This window comes from Agelaius tricolor, unplaced genomic scaffold, assembly GCF_023055355.1.
Source record: "Agelaius tricolor isolate 1412-34295 unplaced genomic scaffold, bAgeTri1.0.p SCAF_2, whole genome shotgun sequence".
Taxonomy (NCBI): Eukaryota; Metazoa; Chordata; class Aves; order Passeriformes; family Icteridae; genus Agelaius; species Agelaius tricolor.
The window spans coordinates 43,215,014-43,232,143 of record NW_027269262.1 but is presented as its reverse complement, the minus strand read 5'-3'; positions in this window follow the sequence as shown (position 1 = coordinate 43,232,143).

Below are 17,130 nucleotides of genomic sequence, written 5' to 3'. Positions count from 1 at the left end.
TTTGTCTTCCTCCTTGCCTTTTTCCCCTGCTTTTGCAACATCTGGGAGCTTAGTTTTGGCATCTTTTGGTCCTTTGCAATGCAACTCATTTCTTCACAGACCATTTCTTGAAGGCTCTAAAACTCCCCATTTTCTGGTTTTTTTCAGTTGCATTTCATTTGATCCTATCTCCTTTCCAGAGTGTTTGTAAGCCTTTCTTTTGGGGGTCGCAAGATTCCCTTTCCCTTCCCGAAAGGAAATGAAATTTCCTTTCGGGAAGGGAAAGGGAATCTTGCGATTTCAATGGGCACCATGAGAGGAATCTTTGGTGCATGTCCCTGCACGTGATGACATGCCATGCCTTTTGATGGCTTTGACTTTGGGAAAGATTTTTTCTTTTTTTTTTTCCAGTTTTTTGCACCATCCATGCCATGACTTTTCTATCTTCCCCTCCAAGGTTTTTCTTCCTCCTTGCCTTTTTCCCCAGCTTTTGCAACATCTGGGAGCTTACTTTTGGCATCTTTTGGTCCTTTGCACTGCTCTGATAGAACCCCGGTGCATTTTCCTCTTCTCACTAAATTGACCAAATTTCCCAATTTTCTTTTTTTTCTCCTCCAATTGCTATTCCTTTGAAGGGATCTCCATTCCAGCCTCTTTCTAAGTCCTTCTTATCTCTTTTGGCCTTCAGCGCGGACCAATTTTTGGAAGCTTTGCTGCATGTGCCTGCACTTGATTGCATATGGGTGAGATATTTTCCTTTTCTGGTTTTTTTTTTTTTTAGTGATTAAGCCATGTCCCTCATATCTTCCCCTCCAAGTTTTGTCTTCCTCCTTGCCTTTTTCCCCTGCTTTTGCAACATCTGGGAGCTTAGTTTTGGCATCTTTTGGTCCTTTGCAATGCAACTCATTTCTTCACAGACCATTTCTTGAAGGCTCTAAAACTCCCCATTTTCTGGTTTTTTTCAGTTGCATTTCATTTGATCCTATCTCCTTTCCAGAGTGTTTGTAAGCCTTTCTTTTGGGGGTCGCAAGATTCCCTTTCCCTTCCCGAAAGGAAATGAAATTTCCTTTCGGGAAGGGAAAGGGAATCTTGCGATTTCAATGGGCACCATGAGAGGAATCTTTGGTGCATGTCCCTGCACGTGATGACATGCCATGCCTTTTGATGGCTTTGACTTTGGGAAAGATTTTTTTCTTTTTTTTTTTCCAGTTTTTTGCAGCATCCATGCCATGACTTTTCTATCTTCCCCTCCAAGGTTTTTCTTCCTCCTTGCCTTTTTCCCCAGCTTTTGCAACATCTGGGAGCTTCCTTTTGGCATCTTTTGGTCCTTTGCACTGCTCTGATAGAACCCCGGTGCATTTTCCTCTTCTCACTAAATTGACCAAATTTCCCAATTTTCTTTTTTTTCTCCTCCAATTGCTATTCCTTTGAAGGGATCTCCATTCCAGCCTCTTTCTAAGTCCTTCTTATCTCTTTTGGCCTTCAGCGCGGACCAATTTTTGGAAGCTTTGCTGCATGTGCCTGCACTTGATTGCATATGGGTGAGATATTTTCCTTTTCTGGTTTTATTTTTTTTTAGTGATTAAGCCATGTCCCTCATATCTTCCCCTCCAAGTTTTGTCTTCCTCCTTGCCTTTTTCCCCTGCTTTTGCAACATCTGGGAGCTTAGTTTTGGCATCTTTTGGTCCTTTGCAATGCAACTCATTTCTTCACAGACCATTTCTTGAAGGCTCTAAAACTCCCCATTTTCTGGTTTTTTTCAGTTGCATTTCATTTGATCCTATCTCCTTTCCAGAGTGTTTGTAAGCCTTTCTTTTGGGGGTCGCAAGATTCCCTTTCCCTTCCCGAAAGGAAATGAAATTTCCTTTCGGGAAGGGAAAGGGAATCTTGCGATTTCAATGGGCACCATGAGAGGAATCTTTGGTGCATGTCCCTGCACGTGATGACATGCCATGCCTTTTGATGGCTTTGACTTTGGGAAAGATTTTTTCTTTTTTTTTTTCCAGTTTTTTGCAGCATCCATGCCATGACTTTTCTATCTTCCCCTCCAAGGTTTTTCTTCCTCCTTGCCTTTTTCCCCAGCTTTTGCAACATCTGGGAGCTTCCTTTTGGCATCTTTTGGTCCTTTGCACTGCTCTGATAGAACCCCGGTGCATTTTCCTCTTCTCACTAAATTGACCAAATTTCCCAATTTTCTTTTTTTTCTCCTCCAATTGCTATTCCTTTGAAGGGATCTCCATTCCAGCCTCTTTCTAAGTCCTTCTTATCTCTTTTGGCCTTCAGCGCGGACCAATTTTTGGAAGCTTTGCTGCATGTGCCTGCACTTGATTGCATATGGGTGAGATATTTTCCTTTTCTGGTTTTATTTTTTTTTAGTGATTAAGCCATGTCCCTCATATCTTCCCCTCCAAGTTTTGTCTTCCTCCTTGCCTTTTTCCCCTGCTTTTGCAACATCTGGGAGCTTAGTTTTGGCATCTTTTGGTCCTTTGCAATGCAACTCATTTCTTCACAGACCATTTCTTGAAGGCTCTAAAACTCCCCATTTTCTGGTTTTTTTCAGTTGCATTTCATTTGATCCTATCTCCTTTCCAGAGTGTTTGTAAGCCTTTCTTTTGGGGGTCGCAAGATTCCCTTTCCCTTCCCGAAAGGAAATGAAATTTCCTTTCGGGAAGGGAAAGGGAATCTTGCGATTTCAATGGGCACCATGAGAGGAATCTTTGGTGCATGTCCCTGCACGTGATGACATGCCATGCCTTTTGATGGCTTTGACTTTGGGAAAGATTTTTTTCTTTTTTTTTTTCCAGTTTTTTGCACCATCCATGCCATGACTTTTCTATCTTCCCCTCCAAGGTTTTTCTTCCTCCTTGCCTTTTTCCCCAGCTTTTGCAACATCTGGGAGCTTACTTTTGGCATCTTTTGGTCCTTTGCACTGCTCTGATAGAACCCCGGTGCATTTTCCTCTTCTCACTAAATTGACCAAATTTCCCAATTTTCTTTTTTTTCTCCTCCAATTGCTATTCCTTTGAAGGTATCTCCATTCCAGCCTCTTTCTAAGTCCTTCTTATCTCTTTTGGCCTTCAGCGCGGACCAATTTTTGGAAGCTTTGCTGCATGTGCCTGCACTTGATTGCATATGGGTGAGATATTTTCCTTTTCTGGTTTTATTTTTTTTTAGTGATTAAGCCATGTCCCTCATATCTTCCCCTCCAAGTTTTGTCTTCCTCCTTGCCTTTTTCCCCTGCTTTTGCAACATCTGGGAGCTTAGTTTTGGCATCTTTTGGTCCTTTGCAATGCAACTCATTTCTTCGCAGACCATTTCTTGAAGGCTCTAAAACTCCCCATTTTCTGGTTTTTTTCAGTTGCATTTCATTTGATCCTATCTCCTTTCCAGAGTGTTTGTAAGCCTTTCTTTTGGGGGTCGCAAGATTCCCTTTCCCTTCCCGAAAGGAAATTTCATTTCCTTTCGGGAAGGGAAAGGGAATCTTGCGATTTCAATGGGCACCATGAGAGGAATCTTTGGTGCATGTCCCTGCACGTGATGACATGCCATGCCTTTTGATGGCTTTGACTTTGGGAAAGATTTTTTCTTTTTTTTTTTCCAGTTTTTTGCAGCATCCATGCCATGACTTTTCTATCTTCCCCTCCAAGGTTTTTCTTCCTCCTTGCCTTTTTCCCCAGCTTTTGCAACATCTGGGAGCTTCCTTTTGGCATCTTTTGGTCCTTTGCACTGCTCTGATAGAACCCCGGTGCATTTTCCTCTTCTCACTAAATTGACCAAATTTCCCAATTTTCTTTTTTTTCTCCTCCAATTGCTATTCCTTTGAAGGGATCTCCATTCCAGCCTCTTTCTAAGTCCTTCTTATCTCTTTTGGCCTTCAGCGCGGACCAATTTTTGGAAGCTTTGCTGCATGTGCCTGCACTTGATTGCATATGGGTGAGATATTTTCCTTTTCTGGTTTTATTTTTTTTTAGTGATTAAGCCATGTCCCTCATATCTTCCCCTCCAAGTTTTGTCTTCCTCCTTGCCTTTTTCCCCTGCTTTTGCAACATCTGGGAGCTTAGTTTTGGCATCTTTTGGTCCTTTGCAATGCAACTCATTTCTTCACAGACCATTTCTTGAAGGCTCTAAAACTCCCCATTTTCTGGTTTTTTTCAGTTGCATTTCATTTGATCCTATCTCCTTTCCAGAGTGTTTGTAAGCCTTTCTTTTGGGGGTCGCAAGATTCCCTTTCCCTTCCCGAAAGGAAATGAAATTTCCTTTCGGGAAGGGAAAGGGAATCTTGCGATTTCAATGGGCACCATGAGAGGAATCTTTGGTGCATGTCCCTGCACGTGATGACATGCCATGCCTTTTGATGGCTTTGACTTTGGGAAAGATTTTTTCTTTTTTTTTTCCCAGTTTTTTGCAGCATCCATGCCATGACTTTTCTATCTTCCCCTCCAAGGTTTTTCTTCCTCCTTGCCTTTTTCCCCAGCTTTTGCAACATCTGGGAGCTTCCTTTTGGCATCTTTTGGTCCTTTGCACTGCTCTGATAGAACCCCGGTGCATTTTCCTCTTCTCACTAAATTGACCAAATTTCCCAATTTTCTTTTTTTTCTCCTCCAATTGCTATTCCTTTGAAGGGATCTCCATTCCAGCCTCTTTCTAAGTCCTTCTTATCTCTTTTGGCCTTCAGCGCGGACCAATTTTTGGAAGCTTTGCTGCATGTGCCTGCACTTGATTGCATATGGGTGAGATATTTTCCTTTTCTGGTTTTATTTTTTTTTAGTGATTAAGCCATGTCCCTCATATCTTCCCCTCCAAGTTTTGTCTTCCTCCTTGCCTTTTTCCCCTGCTTTTGCAACATCTGGGAGCTTAGTTTTGGCATCTTTTGGTCCTTTGCAATGCAACTCATTTCTTCACAGACCATTTCTTGAAGGCTCTAAAACTCCCCATTTTCTGGTTTTTTTCAGTTGCATTTCATTTGATCCTATCTCCTTTCCAGAGTGTTTGTAAGCCTTTCTTTTGGGGGTCGCAAGATTCCCTTTCCCTTCCCGAAAGGAAATGAAATTTCCTTTCGGGAAGGGAAAGGGAATCTTGCGATTTCAATGGGCACCATGAGAGGAATCTTTGGTGCATGTCCCTGCACGTGATGACATGCCATGCCTTTTGATGGCTTTGACTTTGGGAAAGATTTTTTCTTTTTTTTTTCCCAGTTTTTTGCAGCATCCATGCCATGACTTTTCTATCTTCCCCTCCAAGGTTTTTCTTCCTCCTTGCCTTTTTCCCCAGCTTTTGCAACATCTGGGAGCTTCCTTTTGGCATCTTTTGGTCCTTTGCACTGCTCTGATAGAACCCCGGTGCATTTTCCTCTTCTCACTAAATTGACCAAATTTCCCAATTTTCTTTTTTTTCTCCTCCAATTGCTATTCCTTTGAAGGGATCTCCATTCCAGCCTCTTTCTAAGTCCTTCTTATCTCTTTTGGCCTTCAGCGCGGACCAATTTTTGGAAGCTTTGCTGCATGTGCCTGCACTTGATTGCATATGGGTGAGATATTTTCCTTTTCTGTTTTTATTTTTTTTTAGTGATTAAGCCATGTCCCTCATATCTTCCCCTCCAAGTTTTGTCTTGCTCCTTGCCTTTTTCCCCTGCTTTTGCAACATCTGGGAGCTTAGTTTTGGCATCTTTTGGTCCTTTGCAATGCAACTCATTTCTTCACAGACCATTTCTTGAAGGCTCTAAAACTCCCCATTTTCTGGTTTTTTTCAGTTGCATTTCATTTGATCCTATCTCCTTTCCAGAGTGTTTGTAAGCCTTTCTTTTGGGGGTCGCAAGATTCCCTTTCCCTTCCCGAAAGGAAATGAAATTTCCTTTCGGGAAGGGAAAGGGAATCTTGCGATTTCAATGGGCACCATGAGAGGAATCTTTGGTGCATGTCCCTGCACGTGATGACATGCCATGCCTTTTGATGGCTTTGACTTTGGGAAAGATTTTTTCTTTTTTTTTTTCCAGTTTTTTGCAGCATCCATGCCATGACTTTTCTATCTTCCCCTCCAAGGTTTTTCTTCCTCCTTGCCTTTTTCCCCAGCTTTTGCAACATCTGGGAGCTTACTTTTGGCATCTTTTGGTCCTTTGCACTGCTCTGATAGAACCCCGGTGCATTTTCCTCTTCTCACTAAATTGACCAAATTTCCCAATTTTCTTTTTTTTCTCCTCCAATTGCTATTCCTTTGAAGGGATCTCCATTCCAGCCTCTTTCTAAGTCCTTCTTATCTCTTTTGGCCTTCAGCGCGGACCAATTTTTGGAAGCTTTGCTGCATGTGCCTGCACTTGATTGCATATGGGTGAGATATTTTCCTTTTCTGGTTTTATTTTTTTTTAGTGATTAAGCCATGTCCCTCATATCTTCCCCTCCAAGTTTTGTCTTCCTCCTTGCCTTTTTCCCCTGCTTTTGCAACATCTGGGAGCTTAGTTTTGGCATCTTTTGGTCCTTTGCAATGCAACTCATTTCTTCACAGACCATTTCTTGAAGGCTCTAAAACTCCCCATTTTCTGGTTTTTTTCAGTTGCATTTCATTTGATCCTATCTCCTTTCCAGAGTGTTTGTAAGCCTTTCTTTTGGGGGTCGCAAGATTCCCTTTCCCTTCCCGAAAGGAAATGAAATTTCCTTTCGGGAAGGGAAAGGGAATCTTGCGATTTCAATGGGCACCATGAGAGGAATCTTTGGTGCATGTCCCTGCACGTGATGACATGCCATGCCTTTTGATGGCTTTGACTTTGGGAAAGATTTTTTCTTTTTTTTTTTCCAGTTTTTTGCAGCATCCATGCCATGACTTTTCTATCTTCCCCTCCAAGGTTTTTCTTCCTCCTTGCCTTTTTCCCCAGCTTTTGCAACATCTGGGAGCTTACTTTTGGCATCTTTTGGTCCTTTGCACTGCTCTGATAGAACCCCGGTGCATTTTCCTCTTCTCACTAAATTGACCAAATTTCCCAATTTTCTTTTTTTTCTCCTCCAATTGCTATTCCTTTGAAGGGATCTCCATTCCAGCCTCTTTCTAAGTCCTTCTTATCTCTTTTGGCCTTCAGCGCGGACCAATTTTTGGAAGCTTTGCTGCATGTGCCTGCACTTGATTGCATATGGGTGAGATATTTTCCTTTTCTGGTTTTATTTTTTTTTAATGATTAAGCCATGTCCCTCATATCTTCCCCTCCAAGTTTTGTCTTCCTCCTTGCCTTTTTCCCCTGCTTTTGCAACATCTGGGAGCTTAGTTTTGGCATCTTTTGGTCCTTTGCAATGCAACTCATTTCTTCACAGACCATTTCTTGAAGGCTCTAAAACTCCCCATTTTCTGGTTTTTTTCAGTTGCATTTCATTTGATCCTATCTCCTTTCCAGAGTGTTTGTAAGCCTTTCTTTTGGGGGTCGCAAGATTCCCTTTCCCTTCCCGAAAGGAAATGAAATTTCCTTTCGGGAAGGGAAAGGGAGTCTTGCGATTTCAATGGGCACCATGAGAGGAATCTTTGGTGCATGTCCCTGCACGTGATGACATGCCATGCCTTTTGATGGCTTTGACTTTGGGAAAGATTTTTTCTTTTTTTTTTTCCAGTTTTTTGCAGCATCCATGCCATGACTTTTCTATCTTCCCCTCCAAGGTTTTTCTTCCTCCTTGCCTTTTTCCCCAGCTTTTGCAACATCTGGGAGCTTCCTTTTGGCATCTTTTGGTCCTTTGCACTGCTCTGATAGAACCCCGGTGCATTTTCCTCTTCTCACTAAATTGACCAAATTTCCCAATTTTCTTTTTTTTCTCCTCCAATTGCTATTCCTTTGAAGGGATCTCCATTCCAGCCTCTTTCTAAGTCCTTCTTATCTCTTTTGGCCTTCAGCGCGGACCAATTTTTGGAAGCTTTGCTGCATGTGCCTGCACTTGATTGCATATGGGTGAGATATTTTCCTTTTCTGTTTTTTTTTTTTTTTTAGTGATTAAGCCATGTCCCTCATATCTTCCCCTCCAAGTTTTGTCTTCCTCCTTGCCTTTTTCCCCTGCTTTTGCAACATCTGGGAGCTTAGTTTTGGCATCTTTTGGTCCTTTGCAATGCAACTCATTTCTTCACAGACCATTTCTTGAAGGCTCTAAAACTCCCCATTTTCTGGTTTTTTTCAGTTGCATTTCATTTGATCCTATCTCCTTTCCAGAGTGTTTGTAAGCCTTTCTTTTGGGGGTCGCAAGATTCCCTTTCCCTTCCCGAAAGGAAATGAAATTTCCTTTCGGGAAGGGAAAGGGAATCTTGCGATTTCAATGGGCACCATGAGAGGAATCTTTGGTGCATGTCCCTGCACGTGATGACATGCCATGCCTTTTGATGGCTTTGACTTTGGGAAAGATTTTTTCTTTTTTTTTTCCCAGTTTTTTGCAGCATCCATGCCATGACTTTTCTATCTTCCCCTCCAAGGTTTTTCTTCCTCCTTGCCTTTTTCCCCAGCTTTTGCAACATCTGGGAGCTTCCTTTTGGCATCTTTTGGTCCTTTGCACTGCTCTGATAGAACCCCGGTGCATTTTCCTCTTCTCACTAAATTGACCAAATTTCCCAATTTTCTTTTTTTTCTCCTCCAATTGCTATTCCTTTGAAGGGATCTCCATTCCAGCCTCTTTCTAAGTCCTTCTTATCTCTTTTGGCCTTCAGCGCGGACCAATTTTTGGAAGCTTTGCTGCATGTGCCTGCACTTGATTGCATATGGGTGAGATATTTTCCTTTTCTGGTTTTATTTTTTTTTAGTGATTAAGCCATGTCCCTCATATCTTCCCCTCCAAGTTTTGTCTTCCTCCTTGCCTTTTTCCCCTGCTTTTGCAACATCTGGGAGCTTAGTTTTGGCATCTTTTGGTCCTTTGCAATGCAACTCATTTCTTCACAGACCATTTCTTGAAGGCTCTAAAACTCCCCATTTTCTGGTTTTTTTCAGTTGCATTTCATTTGATCCTATCTCCTTTCCAGAGTGTTTGTAAGCCTTTCTTTAGGGGGTCGCAAGATTCCCTTTCCCTTCCCGAAAGGAAATTTCATTTCCTTTCGGGAAGGGAAAGGGAATCTTGCGATTTCAATGGGCACCATGAGAGGAATCTTTGGTGCATGTCCCTGCACGTGATGACATGCCATGCCTTTTGATGGCTTTGACTTTGGGAAAGATTTTTTCTTTTTTTTTTTCCAGTTTTTTGCAGCATCCATGCCATGACTTTTCTATCTTCCCCTCCAAGGTTTTTCTTCCTCCTTGCCTTTTTCCCCAGCTTTTGCAACATCTGGGAGCTTACTTTTGGCATCTTTTGGTCCTTTGCACTGCTCTGATAGAACCCCGGTGCATTTTCCTCTTCTCACTAAATTGACCAAATTTCCCAATTTTCTTTTTTTTCTCCTCCAATTGCTATTCCTTTGAAGGGATCTCCATTCCAGCCTCTTTCTAAGTCCTTCTTATCTCTTTTGGCCTTCAGCGCGGACCAATTTTTGGAAGCTTTGCTGCATGTGCCTGCACTTGATTGCATATGGGTGAGATATTTTCCTTTTCTGGTTTTATTTTTTTTTAGTGATTAAGCCATGTCCCTCATATCTTCCCCTCCAAGTTTTGTCTTCCTCCTTGCCTTTTTCCCCTGCTTTTGCAACATCTGGGAGCTTAGTTTTGGCATCTTTTGGTCCTTTGCAATGCAACTCATTTCTTCACAGACCATTTCTTGAAGGCTCTAAAACTCCCCATTTTCTGGTTTTTTTCAGTTGCATTTCATTTGATCCTATCTCCTTTCCAGAGTGTTTGTAAGCCTTTCTTTTGGGGGTCGCAAGATTCCCTTTCCCTTCCCGAAAGGAAATTTCATTTCCTTTCGGGAAGGGAAAGGGAATCTTGCGATTTCAATGGGCACCATGAGAGGAATCTTTGGTGCATGTCCCTGCACGTGATGACATGCCATGCCTTTTGATGGCTTTGACTTTGGGAAAGATTTTTTCTTTTTTTTTTTCCAGTTTTTTGCAGCATCCATGCCATGACTTTTCTATCTTCCCCTCCAAGGTTTTTCTTCCTCCTTGCCTTTTTCCCCAGCTTTTGCAACATCTGGGAGCTTCCTTTTGGCATCTTTTGGTCCTTTGCACTGCTCTGATAGAACCCCGGTGCATTTTCCTCTTCTCACTAAATTGACCAAATTTCCCAATTTTCTTTTTTTTCTCCTCCAATTGCTATTCCTTTGAAGGGATCTCCATTCCAGCCTCTTTCTAAGTCCTTCTTATCTCTTTTGGCCTTCAGCGCGGACCAATTTTTGGAAGCTTTGCTGCATGTGCCTGCACTTGATTGCATATGGGTGAGATATTTTCCTTTTCTGGTTTTATTTTTTTTTAGTGATTAAGCCATGTCCCTCATATCTTCCCCTCCAAGTTTTGTCTTCCTCCTTGCCTTTTTCCCCTGCTTTTGCAACATCTGGGAGCTTAGTTTTGGCATCTTTTGGTCCTTTGCAATGCAACTCATTTCTTCACAGACCATTTCTTGAAGGCTCTAAAACTCCCCATTTTCTGGTTTTTTTCAGTTGCATTTCATTTGATCCTATCTCCTTTCCAGAGTGTTTGTAAGCCTTTCTTTTGGGGGTCGCAAGATTCCCTTTCCCTTCCCGAAAGGAAATGAAATTTCCTTTCGGGAAGGGAAAGGGAATCTTGCGATTTCAATGGGCACCATGAGAGGAATCTTTGGTGCATGTCCCTGCACGTGATGACATGCCATGCCTTTTGATGGCTTTGACTTTGGGAAAGATTTTTTCTTTTTTTTTTCCCAGTTTTTTGCAGCATCCATGCCATGACTTTTCTATCTTCCCCTCCAAGGTTTTTCTTCCTCCTTGCCTTTTTCCCCAGCTTTTGCAACATCTGGGAGCTTCCTTTTGGCATCTTTTGGTCCTTTGCACTGCTCTGATAGAACCCCGGTGCATTTTCCTCTTCTCACTAAATTGACCAAATTTCCCAATTTTCTTTTTTTTCTCCTCCAATTGCTATTCCTTTGAAGGGATCTCCATTCCAGCCTCTTTCTAAGTCCTTCTTATCTCTTTTGGCCTTCAGCGCGGACCAATTTTTGGAAGCTTTGCTGCATGTGCCTGCACTTGATTGCATATGGGTGAGATATTTTCCTTTTCTGGTTTTATTTTTTTTTAGTGATTAAGCCATGTCCCTCATATCTTCCCCTCCAAGTTTTGTCTTCCTCCTTGCCTTTTTCCCCTGCTTTTGCAACATCTGGGAGCTTACTTTTGGCATCTTTTGGTCCTTTGCACTGCTCTGATAGAACCCTGGTGCATTTTCCTCTTCTCACTAAATTGACCAAATTTCCCAATTTTCTTTTTTTTCTCCTCCAATTGCTATTCCTTTGAAGGGATCTCCATTCCAGCCTCTTTCTAAGTCCTTCTTATCTCTTTTGGCCTTCAGCGCGGACCAATTTTTGGAAGCTTTGCTGCATGTGCCTGCACTTGATTGCATATGGGTGAGATATTTTCCTTTTCTGGTTTTATTTTTTTTTAGTGATTAAGCCATGTCCCTCATATCTTCCCCTCCAAGTTTTGTCTTCCTCCTTGCCTTTTTCCCCTGCTTTTGCAACATCTGGGAGCTTAGTTTTGGCATCTTTTGGTCCTTTGCACTGCTCTGATAGAACCCCGGTGCATTTTCCTCTTCTCACTAAATTGACCAAATTTCCCAATTTTCTTTTTTTTCTCCTCCAATTGCTATTCCTTTGAAGGGATCTCCATTCCAGCCTCTTTCTAAGTCCTTCTTATCTCTTTTGGCCTTCAGCGCGGACCAATTTTTGGAAGCTTTGCTGCATGTGCCTGCACTTGATTGCATATGGGTGAGATATTTTCCTTTTCTGGTTTTTTTTTTTTTTGTGATTAAGCCATGTCCCTCATATCTTCCCCTCCAAGTTTTGTCTTCCTCCTTGCCTTTTTCCCCTGCTTTTGCAACATCTGGGAGCTTAGTTTTGGCATCTTTTGGTCCTTTGCAATGCAACTCATTTCTTCACAGACCATTTCTTGAAGGCTCTAAAACTCCCCATTTTCTGGTTTTTTTCAGTTGCATTTCATTTGATCCTATCTCCTTTCCAGAGTGTTTGTAAGCCTTTCTTTTGGGGGTCGCAAGATTCCCTTTCCCTTCCCGAAAGGAAATGAAATTTCCTTTCGGGAAGGGAAAGGGAATCTTGCGATTTCAATGGGCACCATGAGAGGAATCTTTGGTGCATGTCCCTGCACGTGATGACATGCCATGCCTTTTGATGGCTTTGACTTTGGGAAAGATTTTTTCTTTTTTTTTTTCCAGTTTTTTGCAGCATCCATGCCATGACTTTTCTATCTTCCCCTCCAAGGTTTTTCTTCCTCCTTGCCTTTTTCCCCAGCTTTTGCAACATCTGGGAGCTTCCTTTTGGCATCTTTTGGTCCTTTGCACTGCTCTGATAGAACCCCGGTGCATTTTCCTCTTCTCACTAAATTGACCAAATTTCCCAATTTTCTTTTTTTTCTCCTCCAATTGCTATTCCTTTGAAGGGATCTCCATTCCAGCCTCTTTCTAAGTCCTTCTTATCTCTTTTGGCCTTCAGCGCGGACCAATTTTTGGAAGCTTTGCTGCATGTGCCTGCACTTGATTGCATATGGGTGAGATATTTTCCTTTTCTGTTTTTATTTTTTTTTAGTGATTAAGCCATGTCCCTCATATCTTCCCCTCCAAGTTTTGTCTTCCTCCTTGCCTTTTTCCCCAGCTTTTGCATCATCTGGGAGCTTACTTTTGGCATCTTTTGGTCCTTTGCACTGCTCTGATAGAACCCCGGTGCATTTTCCTCTTCTCACTAAATTGACCAAATTTCCCAATTTTCTTTTTTTTCTCCTCCAATTGCTATTCCTTTGAAGGGATCTCCATTCCAGCTTCTTTCTAAGTCCTTCTTATCTCTTTTGGCCTTCAGCGCGGACCAATTTTTGGAAGCTTTGCTGCATGTGCCTGCACTTGATTGCATATGGGTGAGATATTTTCCTTTTCTGGTTTTATTTTTTTTTAGTGATTAAGCCATGTCCCTCATATCTTCCCCTCCAAGTTTTGTCTTCCTCCTTGCCTTTTTCCCCTGCTTTTGCAACATCTGGGAGCTTACTTTTGGCATCTTTTGGTCCTTTGCACTGCTCTGATAGAACCCCGGTGCATTTTCCTCTTCTCACTAAATTGACCAAATTTCCCAATTTTCTTTTTTTTCTCCTCCAATTGCTATTCCTTTGAAGGGATCTCCATTCCAGCCTCTTTCTAAGTCCTTCTTATCTCTTTTGGCCTTCAGCGCGGACCAATTTTTGGAAGCTTTGCTGCATGTGCCTGCACTTGATTGCATATGGGTGAGATATTTTCCTTTTCTGGTTTTATTTTTTTTTAGTGATTAAGCCATGTCCCTCATATCTTCCCCTCCAAGTTTTGTCTTCCTCCTTGCCTTTTTCCCCTGCTTTTGCAACATCTGGGAGCTTAGTTTTGGCATCTTTTGGTCCTTTGCACTGCTCTGATAGAACCCCGGTGCATTTTCCTCTTCTCACTAAATTGACCAAATTTCCCAATTTTCTTTTTTTTCTCCTCCAATTGCTATTCCTTTGAAGGTATCTCCATTCCAGCCTCTTTCTAAGTCCTTCTTATCTCTTTTGGCCTTCAGCGCGGACCAATTTTTGGAAGCTTTGCTGCATGTGCCTGCACTTGATTGCATATGGGTGAGATATTTTCCTTTTCTGGTTTTTTTTTTTTTTAGTGATTAAGCCATGTCCCTCATATCTTCCCCTCCAAGTTTTGTCTTCCTCCTTGCCTTTTTCCCCTGCTTTTGCAACATCTGGGAGCTTAGTTTTGGCATCTTTTGGTCCTTTGCAATGCAACTCATTTCTTCACAGACCATTTCTTGAAGGCTCTAAAACTCCCCATTTTCTGGTTTTTTTCAGTTGCATTTCATTTGATCCTATCTCCTTTCCAGAGTGTTTGTAAGCCTTTCTTTTGGGGGTCGCAAGATTCCCTTTCCCTTCCCGAAAGGAAATGAAATTTCCTTTCGGGAAGGGAAAGGGAATCTTGCGATTTCAATGGGCACCATGAGAGGAATCTTTGGTGCATGTCCCTGCACGTGATGACATGCCATGCCTTTTGATGGCTTTGACTTTGGGAAAGATTTTTTCTTTTTTTTTTTCCAGTTTTTTGCAGCATCCATGCCATGACTTTTCTATCTTCCCCTCCAAGGTTTTTCTTCCTCCTTGCCTTTTTCCCCAGCTTTTGCAACATCTGGGAGCTTCCTTTTGGCATCTTTTGGTCCTTTGCACTGCTCTGATAGAACCCCGGTGCATTTTCCTCTTCTCACTAAATTGACCAAATTTCCCAATTTTCTTTTTTTTCTCCTCCAATTGCTATTCCTTTGAAGGGATCTCCATTCCAGCCTCTTTCTAAGTCCTTCTTATCTCTTTTGGCCTTCAGCGCGGACCAATTTTTGGAAGCTTTGCTGCATGTGCCTGCACTTGATTGCATATGGGTGAGATATTTTCCTTTTCTGGTTTTATTTTTTTTTAGTGATTAAGCCATGTCCCTCATATCTTCCCCTCCAAGTTTTGTCTTCCTCCTTGCCTTTTTCCCCTGCTTTTGCAACATCTGGGAGCTTAGTTTTGGCATCTTTTGGTCCTTTGCAATGCAACTCATTTCTTCACAGACCATTTCTTGAAGGCTCTAAAACTCCCCATTTTCTGGTTTTTTTCAGTTGCATTTCATTTGATCCTATCTCCTTTCCAGAGTGTTTGTAAGCCTTTCTTTTGGGGGTCGCAAGATTCCCTTTCCCTTCCCGAAAGGAAATGAAATTTCCTTTCGGGAAGGGAAAGGGAATCTTGCGATTTCAATGGGCACCATGAGAGGAATCTTTGGTGCATGTCCCTGCACGTGATGACATGCCATGCCTTTTGATGGCTTTGACTTTGGGAAAGATTTTTTCTTTTTTTTTTTCCAGTTTTTTGCAGCATCCATGCCATGACTTTTCTATCTTCCCCTCCAAGGTTTTTCTTCCTCCTTGCCTTTTTCCCCAGCTTTTGCAACATCTGGGAGCTTCCTTTTGGCATCTTTTGGTCCTTTGCACTGCTCTGATAGAACCCCGGTGCATTTTCCTCTTCTCACTAAATTGACCAAATTTCCCAATTTTCTTTTTTTTCTCCTCCAATTGCTATTCCTTTGAAGGGATCTCCATTCCAGCCTCTTTCTAAGTCCTTCTTATCTCTTTTGGCCTTCAGCGCGGACCAATTTTTGGAAGCTTTGCTGCATGTGCCTGCACTTGATTGCATATGGGTGAGATATTTTCCTTTTCTGGTTTTATTTTTTTTTAGTGATTAAGCCATGTCCCTCATATCTTCCCCTCCAAGTTTTGTCTTCCTCCTTGCCTTTTTCCCCTGCTTTTGCAACATCTGGGAGCTTAGTTTTGGCATCTTTTGGTCCTTTGCAATGCAACTCATTTCTTCACAGACCATTTCTTGAAGGCTCTAAAACTCCCCATTTTCTGGTTTTTTTCAGTTGCATTTCATTTGATCCTATCTCCTTTCCAGAGTGTTTGTAAGCCTTTCTTTTGGGGGTCGCAAGATTCCCTTTCCCTTCCCGAAAGGAAATGAAATTTCCTTTCGGGAAGGGAAAGGGAATCTTGCGATTTCAATGGGCACCATGAGAGGAATCTTTGGTGCATGTCCCTGCACGTGATGACATGCCATGCCTTTTGATGGCTTTGACTTTGGGAAAGATTTTTTCTTTTTTTTTTTCCAGTTTTTTGCAGCATCCATGCCATGACTTTTCTATCTTCCCCTCCAAGGTTTTTCTTCCTCCTTGCCTTTTTCCCCAGCTTTTGCAACATCTGGGAGCTTCCTTTTGGCATCTTTTGGTCCTTTGCACTGCTCTGATAGAACCCCGGTGCATTTTCCTCTTCTCACTAAATTGACCAAATTTCCCAATTTTCTTTTTTTTCTCCTCCAATTGCTATTCCTTTGAAGGGATCTCCATTCCAGCCTCTTTCTAAGTCCTTCTTATCTCTTTTGGCCTTCAGCGCGGACCAATTTTTGGAAGCTTTGCTGCATGTGCCTGCACTTGATTGCATATGGGTGAGATATTTTCCTTTTCTGGTTTTATTTTTTTTTAGTGATTAAGCCATGTCCCTCATATCTTCCCCTCCAAGGTTTTTCTTCCTCCTTGCCTTTTTCCCCAGCTTTTGCAACATCTGGGAGCTTCCTTTTGGCATCTTTTGGTCCTTTGCACTGCTCTGATAGAACCCCGGTGCATTTTCCTCTTCTCACTAAATTGACCAAATTTCCCAATTTTCTTTTTTTTCTCCTCCAATTGCTATTCCTTTGAAGGGATCTCCATTCCAGCCTCTTTCTAAGTCCTTCTTATCTCTTTTGGCCTTCAGCGCGGACCAATTTTTGGAAGCTTTGCTGCATGTGCCTGCACTTGATTGCATATGGGTGAGATATTTTCCTTTTCTGGTTTTATTTTTTTTTAGTGATTAAGCCATGTCCCTCATATCTTCCCCTCCAAGTTTTGTCTTCCTCCTTGCCTTTTTCCCCTGCTTTTGCAACATCTGGGAGCTTAGTTTTGGCATCTTTTGGTCCTTTGCAATGCAACTCATTTCTTCACAGACCATTTCTTGAAGGCTCTAAAACTCCCCATTTTCTGGTTTTTTTCAGTTGCATTTCATTTGATCCTATCTCCTTTCCAGAGTGTTTGTAAGCCTTTCTTTTGGGGGTCGCAAGATTCCCTTTCCCTTCCCGAAAGGAAATGAAATTTCCTTTCGGGAAGGGAAAGGGAATCTTGCGATTTCAATGGGCACCATGAGAGGAATCTTTGGTGCATGTCCCTGCACGTGATGACATGCCATGCCTTTTGATGGCTTTGACTTTGGGAAAGATTTTTTCTTTTTTTTTTTCCAGTTTTTTGCAGCATCCATGCCATGACTTTTCTATCTTCCCCTCCAAGGTTTTTCTTCCTCCTTGCCTTTTTCCCCAGCTTTTGCAACATCTGGGAGCTTCCTTTTGGCATCTTTTGGTCCTTTGCACTGCTCTGATAGAACCCCGGTGCATTTTCCTCTTCTCACTAAATTGACCAAATTTCCCAATTTTCTTTTTTTTCTCCTCCAATTGCTATTCCTTTGAAGGGATCTCC